The sequence below is a fragment of the Sphaerodactylus townsendi genome, unplaced genomic scaffold, assembly GCF_021028975.2.
Source record: "Sphaerodactylus townsendi isolate TG3544 unplaced genomic scaffold, MPM_Stown_v2.3 scaffold_1243, whole genome shotgun sequence".
In the NCBI taxonomy this organism is placed as follows: Eukaryota; Metazoa; Chordata; class Lepidosauria; order Squamata; family Sphaerodactylidae; genus Sphaerodactylus; species Sphaerodactylus townsendi.
The window spans coordinates 1-6,791 of NW_025949786.1; the positions used below are offsets into that span (position 1 = coordinate 1).

The 6,791-nt window shown below is 47.3% G+C and overlaps 1 long non-coding RNA gene across 1 annotated transcript; it reads left to right on the forward strand.

The window, feature by feature from the left end:
- The first annotated feature begins 246 nt into the window (after positions 1 to 246).
- LOC125424860 lies at positions 247 to 4,105 on the forward strand. The gene is made up of 3 exons (XR_007243297.1): positions 247 to 373; positions 2,078 to 2,177; positions 3,919 to 4,105. It is a non-coding gene; the product is annotated as an uncharacterized LOC125424860 (long non-coding RNA).
- Positions 4,106 to 6,791: the final 2,686 nt, after the last annotated feature.

Genomic DNA, 6,791 nt, shown 5'->3' on the forward strand with positions numbered 1-6,791 from the left:
CAGCTGAGCTTTTATTACTGTGTTTTTAAATAACCTCCAAGCATCCTACCATGAGATATGAAGAGTGAGGTCAAGGGTAACGTGACGTCGAAAAGGTTGGAAAACACTGGGCTAACCAGTTCCTCTGGAGAGTCAACAATGGGGCACAGATGCCGAGACCTTCCCTTGATGTAGCCTCCTGGCACTGGGATTCAGAGGCTGACCGCGTGCCAGGGAGGCGGAGAGCAGGAGCACATGGAGCAACTTTTCAACTCGCGCAGCAAAACTTGTCTGTGGTTCTTTCCTTCGTTTAGTTGGCGAAGAGGACGAAGTGTCCATACGGGAAGCAGCGGAGTGTGTTGTGGGAGCCATGGACTTCAAGGGAGAGCTCCACGTATCCTTGGAAATAATTTCGAAGGCAATTAACACAATCCCATTGTTTCACAGCTGCCATGGATGTGTGTGCTGAAACACACCCCTCAAGAACATTTCCCTGGACCTGTTGCAGACAGGGCAAGCCAAATGGTGAAGGGTCTTCCCAAAAAGAGAAGGCTAAAGTGTTTCTTGGGCTCATTCCGCACATGCAAAATAATGCACTTTCAAACTGCTTTCAGTGCTCTTTGAAGCTGTCCGGAATGGCAAAATCCACTTGCAAACAGTTGTGAAAGTGGTTTGAAAACACATTATTTTGCGTGTGCGGAAGGGGCCTTGGTTTTAGAAGAACAAAGTTACTGGGGGACAGACATAGGGAAGTCCTTCTTTGTGCAATCAGTGGCGTCTCCACGGTAAAACCTCTGCTTGGATGCACAAGGTCCCAGATTTAGATATTTGAAGGGATGTCATGTTGAAGAGGGAGCAAACTTGTTTTCTGCTACCCCAGAGACTTGCACAAAGAGTAATAGATTCAAGGTGCAGGAAAAGAGATTCCACCTAAACATCAGGAAGAACTTCCTGATGGTAAGGACAGTGGAGTCTCCTTCTTTGGAGGTTTCTAAACAGAGGCTGGATGGCCATCTGTCAGGAGTGCTTTGATGGTGTGTTCCTGCATTGCAGGAGGTTGGACTGCTAGTACAGCAAAGACTGTACTATCTGAGACTTTTAAGGAAACAACAACTGAATGGAAAACTCCTGGTGTCCTTTTACCGCTGTGCTATAGAGAGTGTCTTTAACCTACTGCATCTGTGTATGGTTCTCCAGTTGCACAGTGGCGGATAGGAAGGCGCTCCAAAGGGTGATCACTACTGCACAGAGGATTATCGGCTGCCCTCTCCCCTCCTTGGAAGAACTTGATAATTCCCGAAGCCTAAAGAAAGCCCAAAATATTCCGAGAGACCCGTCTCATCCAGCACACTCTCTTTTTGAACTGTTCCCATCCGGCAGACGATACAGGTCTATCAAAACTAGGACAAAGAGGCTTAGAGACAGCTTCCACTCTAGAGCTGTGGCGATGCTGAACTCCGTGGCTTTGTGTTGATGTGTTTGGGGCTGTGTAGGGATGGGTGGAGGAAGGGGAAAGGGAGGATGGGGTATGAGTCTGGAATTGTGTGCATCGAGGAATGCTGCTGTAAATTTCGTTGTGCATGCACAATGACAATAAAACGCTTATGCTTATAGATGGCCCTTGTGGTCTCCTCCAACTCTATAATTTTCTGATTCTACATCACCAGGTATCGAGGGAAGGAGCTTATAAGTGCTTTGAGGAGGAAAAGGTGGTATATAAATCCAAACTCTTTTTCTCCCTGAACTAGATGGCCCAGGCTAGCCCAATCTCATCAGATTTTGGAAGCCCAGCCAGGTAGGTCCTGGTTAATACTTGAATGGGAGACCATTAAAGAGGTTCAGCATCTCTACACAGAGGCAGGCAATAACAAACTACCTCTGCTCATTTCATGCCTTGGAATGGGGGGTGGGGGAATGGGGTCGCCACAGGTCAGCTGGAATTGATGGGACTTGGGGAGGCCGACTTCTTCCCTTCCTACGTGATTTAGCCATAGCTTTACTGGTTGAATTTATTATGGGTTAATCCTGGGGGTACCTCATGCCCCACCAGAGTTCCATCCGGGATCTGTGTTTTCCTTTAACCGCACTTTCTTCCCAGTTTGACACAAGTAAATCAGACGGACAGTTCAAGAAAACGGCCAGCAACGCCAAACTGAAAAAATACCTGCCAGACTATCAATTCACCCCCTTCCATCAAGGTGAGAATAACTGGGGGCTTGGCTGTGACCCCCAGCCGAGAGTTGGAGTTCTCTGTAGCCTTTCTATGGTCAGAAGAAACACAAACGCAACGTGTGATTGGTGTTTGGAATATGCTGCCACAGGAGGTGGTGATGGCCACGAACCTGGATAGCTTTAAAAGGGGCTTGGACAGATTTATGGAGGAGAAGTCGATCTATGGCTACCAATCTTGATCCTCCTTGATCTCAGATTGCAAATGCCTTAGCGGACCAGGTGCTCGGGAGCAGCAGCCGCAGAAGGCCATTGCTTTCACCTCCTGCAGGTGAGCTCCCAAAGGCACCTGGTGGGCCACTGCGAGTAGCAGAGTGCTGGACTAGATGGACTCTGGTCTGATCCAGCTGGCTTGTTCTTATGTTCTTATGTTCTTAAACCTAAGTACCTAAGAGGTCAATAATTTAAGGGGCCACTAAATATGAAACTACTAAATAACAAAAATGCATATGATTTATTACAAATTAAAACTATCTGCACTGGTAAAAGGCTCATAATAGCTTACTTTATACATACAACATTGTGATTACCATACACAAAAGGGTCCAATGGGATACTTTTTCGGCCCTTTGCATTTTGGCCAACTGATCTTCCTCTGTGGGCAAAATAATACTGTAATACAGTGTTTAGCTGCCAGACTACAAATTATAACACTTTTTAAATGACTGATACCAATTGAAGAGTTGACTTCTACACAAAGTCATTTATTTATTTTATTTTATTTTCTCAAAGTTCTTAACCCTCCCAAAACTGGCTCGGGGCAATTTACAGAATGGACAGCGATACAATAAAACTATCTCAGCATACTTAAGAAATCCATACGTTAAAAGCTGAGTAGAGTTTTAAAATGTATAAATAGTTAATTCAAATTAGAATTAATCTAATTTAAACATTTAATAAATTCCTGTTAAAGTGTCCTGTTAAAGGGTCTAATACAATGTGCCAATCATGCCCAATTCTGCTAGGGGAAAATCTTACAATACCTCAGTCATAGGAAGTTCTTTTAGTTTAGAGCAAATGAACTGGGGGGGTATATGGAGCTGGAAGGGACCTCAAGAGGCATTTAGTCCAGCCCTCTGCGCAGTACAAGAAATGCAGAGGTCTGATCAGTGAAGAACAGGAAGAAGCTTGGTTCAGGTGCAGGGGTAGAAAATGTTGACAGAGAGAAATTTTTCTCTCTTTCTCACAATACTAGAACCAGGGGGCATCCATTGAAAATGCTGGGGGGGGGGAGAATGAGGACTAATAAAAGGAAACACTTCTTCACGCAACGTGTGATTGGTGTTTGGAATATGCTGCCACAGGAGGTGGTGATGGCCACTCACCTGGATAGCTTTAAAAAGGGCTTGGACAGATTGATGGAGGAGATGTCGATCTATGGCTACCAATCTTGATCCTCTTTGATCTGAGATTGCAAATGCCTTAGCAGACCAGGTGCTTGGGAGCAGCAGCCGCAGAAGGCCATTGCTTTCACCTCCTGCCTGTGAGCTCCCAAAGGCACCTGGTGGGCCACTGCGAGCAGCAGAGTGCTGGACTAGATGGACTCCGGTCTGATCCAGCAGGCTTGCTCTTATGTTCTTAGGATGGTTGACTTCCATTTTTTTTCTCTGCAGCGGGGGAGGGGGGAGGGGGGAGGGGGAGGGGGGACACTCTGAGGTTCCTCCCTTCAGTGGCACTAACATAGTTTCTTTTTTTCCTTCCCTTCTGCAGCCGTGAAGGAAACTTGTGATTGGTTATGTGCCAATTACGACAGCGCCAGGAAATGAAGAAAGGGACCGTCAGGATTCGAACCGAGGGTCGCTGCCACTGTCGCCGTTCTTTCAGCAAACTCAGGGATTCCTTCGCTGTATCAAAGAATTGGAATTTAAAAAATGGGCATTTGGGGCTTTGGAAGGGAGACTTTATGAAGCCCTTCATTTCCAACGCAGGTGTGGTAGCAGGGTTAGAATTCAAATAATTTAACAACCGGTTCCGGTGGTGGGATTCAGATAATTTAACAACTGGTTGTTTACAAGCACCATTTTAACAACCGGTTCTGCCGAAGTGGCGCAAACCGGCTGAATACCACCACTGTGTGGTAGATTTTGAGAAATGTAACAGACCGTATACATATAGGGATCAGTACTTTGCAGGCCATATTCTTTCAGGGGTGGTGGTGAGGGTACATGCTAAGACTTTAATCAAATGTCCTTGGCCTTTGGGCTTTGTGTGTCGTCTGTCCATGTCTAGATGAACATGAGAACATGAGAACGAGCCTGCTGGATCAGACCAGAGTCCATCTAGTCCAGCACTCTGCTACTCGCAGTGGCCCACCAGGTGCCTTTGGGAGATCACATGCAGGATAAGAACATAAGAACATAAGAACGAGCCTGCTGGATCAGACCAGAGTCCATCTAGTCCAGCACTCTGCTACTCGCAGTGGCCCACCGGGTGCCTTTGGGAGCCCACATGCAGGAGGTGAAAGCAATGGCCTTCTGCTGCTGCTGCTCCTGCTCCCGAGCACCTGGTCTGCTAAGGCATTTGCAATCTGAGATCAAGGAGGATCAAGATTGGTAGCCATAGATGGACTTCTCCTCCATAAATCTATCCAAGCCCTTTTTAAAGCTATCCAGGTTAGTGGTCTTCACCACCTCCTGTGGGAGCATATTCCAAACACCAATCACACATTGTGTGAAGAAGTGTTTCCTTTTATTAGTCCTAATCCTTCCCCCCAGCATTTTCAATGGATGCCCCCTGGTTCTAGTATTGTGAGATATGAATGTGAAAGCAATGGCCTTCTGCTGCTGGTGTTGCTCCCGAGCACCTGGTCTGCTAAGGCATTTGCAATCTGAGATCAAGGAAGATCAAGATTGGTAGCCATAGATGGACTTCTCCTCCATAAATCTGTCCAAGCCCCTTTTAAAGCTATCCAGGTGAGTGGCCATCACCACCTCCTGTGGCAGCATATTCCAAACACCAATCCCACGTTGCGTAAAGAAGTGTTCCCTGCTTTTATTAGTCCTAATTCTTCCCCCCAGCATTTTCAATGGATGCCCCCTGGTTCTTGTAGAGAAAGAGAGAAAAATTATCTGTGTCACAACTCCTGTCCCTTGACACAAAGCCAATGTCTACTACTTTGGAGAATGTTGCTAGTTGGGCTTCTCAAAGAACCTGTTGCTTTTCTGGGCTTCCAGTTTTAGAAAGAGACCGGAGAGAAACTGGGCCGGTTATAAGAGCTATTGACTGTGTGTCCCATGCTGGGCTCTTTGCCTTTTACAGTGTGGTAACTTCAGGGCAGTTCTGGCCTGTGGATCTCGCTGCCAGAGTGCATAGTTGCTCGCAGAAGATCCTATGCTGAATCTTCACCATCTCCAGTGTGGTGTAGTGGTTAAGAGCAGCGTGCACTCTAATCTGGCCAGCGTGGTGTACTGGTTAAGAGCAGGTGTGCTCTGATCTGGGAAACGGGGTTTGATTCCCTTCTCTGCCACTTGAGCTGTGGAGGCTTATCTGGGGAACCAGGTTAGCTTATGCACTCCAACACGTGCCAGCTGGGTGACCTTGGGCTAGTCACAGTTCTTCGGAGCTCTCTCAGCCCCACCCATCTCACGGGATGTTTGTTGTGGGGGGGGGAGGGAAAGGAGCTAGTAAGACACCTTGAGTCTTCTTACAGGAGAGAAAGATGGGATTTAAATCCAAACTCCTCCTCCTCCTCCTCCTCGCTGCCTACTCTTTCCACCCTGAGCATAATTTTATAAACCTCTACTGTGTGTAAAGTGCTGCTACCTCCGAGCAAACATGGAGACACTGGTAGGGAGAGAGGACTTCCTTCCAAGTACCAGACGTGCTGGGCTTCCAAGATCTGAAGTGAGCGGCTTGTACCGCGATCCCCCCCCCCCCCCCGTCCCCTCTCAGTGGCTTTTTGTTGAAGAGTGAAAAGTCCCAGACTCCTCAGCTTTCCCTTATGGGAAAGGAGCTCCAACTCCTTATTCATCTTATGTTGCCCCTTTCTGTGCTTTTTCCAGCTCCACTGTGTCCTTGTTGAGATTACAAGAACCAGCGATTACATAGACCAGTGATGGCGAACCTTTTCGAGACTGAGTGCCCAAATTGCAACCCCAAACCCAGTTATTTATCACAAAGTGCCAACACGGCAATTTAGTTTAGAAAAATTGGTTGGCTCCGAGGCGTGCATTACTCAGGAGTAAGCTTGGTGGTAGTCGGTGGCTTTGCTTTGAAGCAACTGTGCAACTCCTCCAACAGGTGAATCACAACCCTAGGAGGGCTTACTCAGAAGCAAACCCCATTGCCAGCAACTGAGCTTACTCCCAGGTAAAGGATCGCGTTTTAATTCTTCGCATGAAAACCAGTGGGGTTTAACAGCGCTTAACAGGGTTACCTACACTGCTTCCCCATAACTACGTCTTAGGTTTAATGCTAATAATCGAGCCCAGTAGCCCAGGCCAGCTTAGATGTATGTGTGGGGGGGTGGGGGCAACTCTGTTTGCGCGTGCCCACAGAGAGGGCTCTGAGTGCCACCTCTGGCACCCGTGCCATAGGTTCGCCATCACTGACATAGACAATGACCAGAGACAAGCATTCTCCAT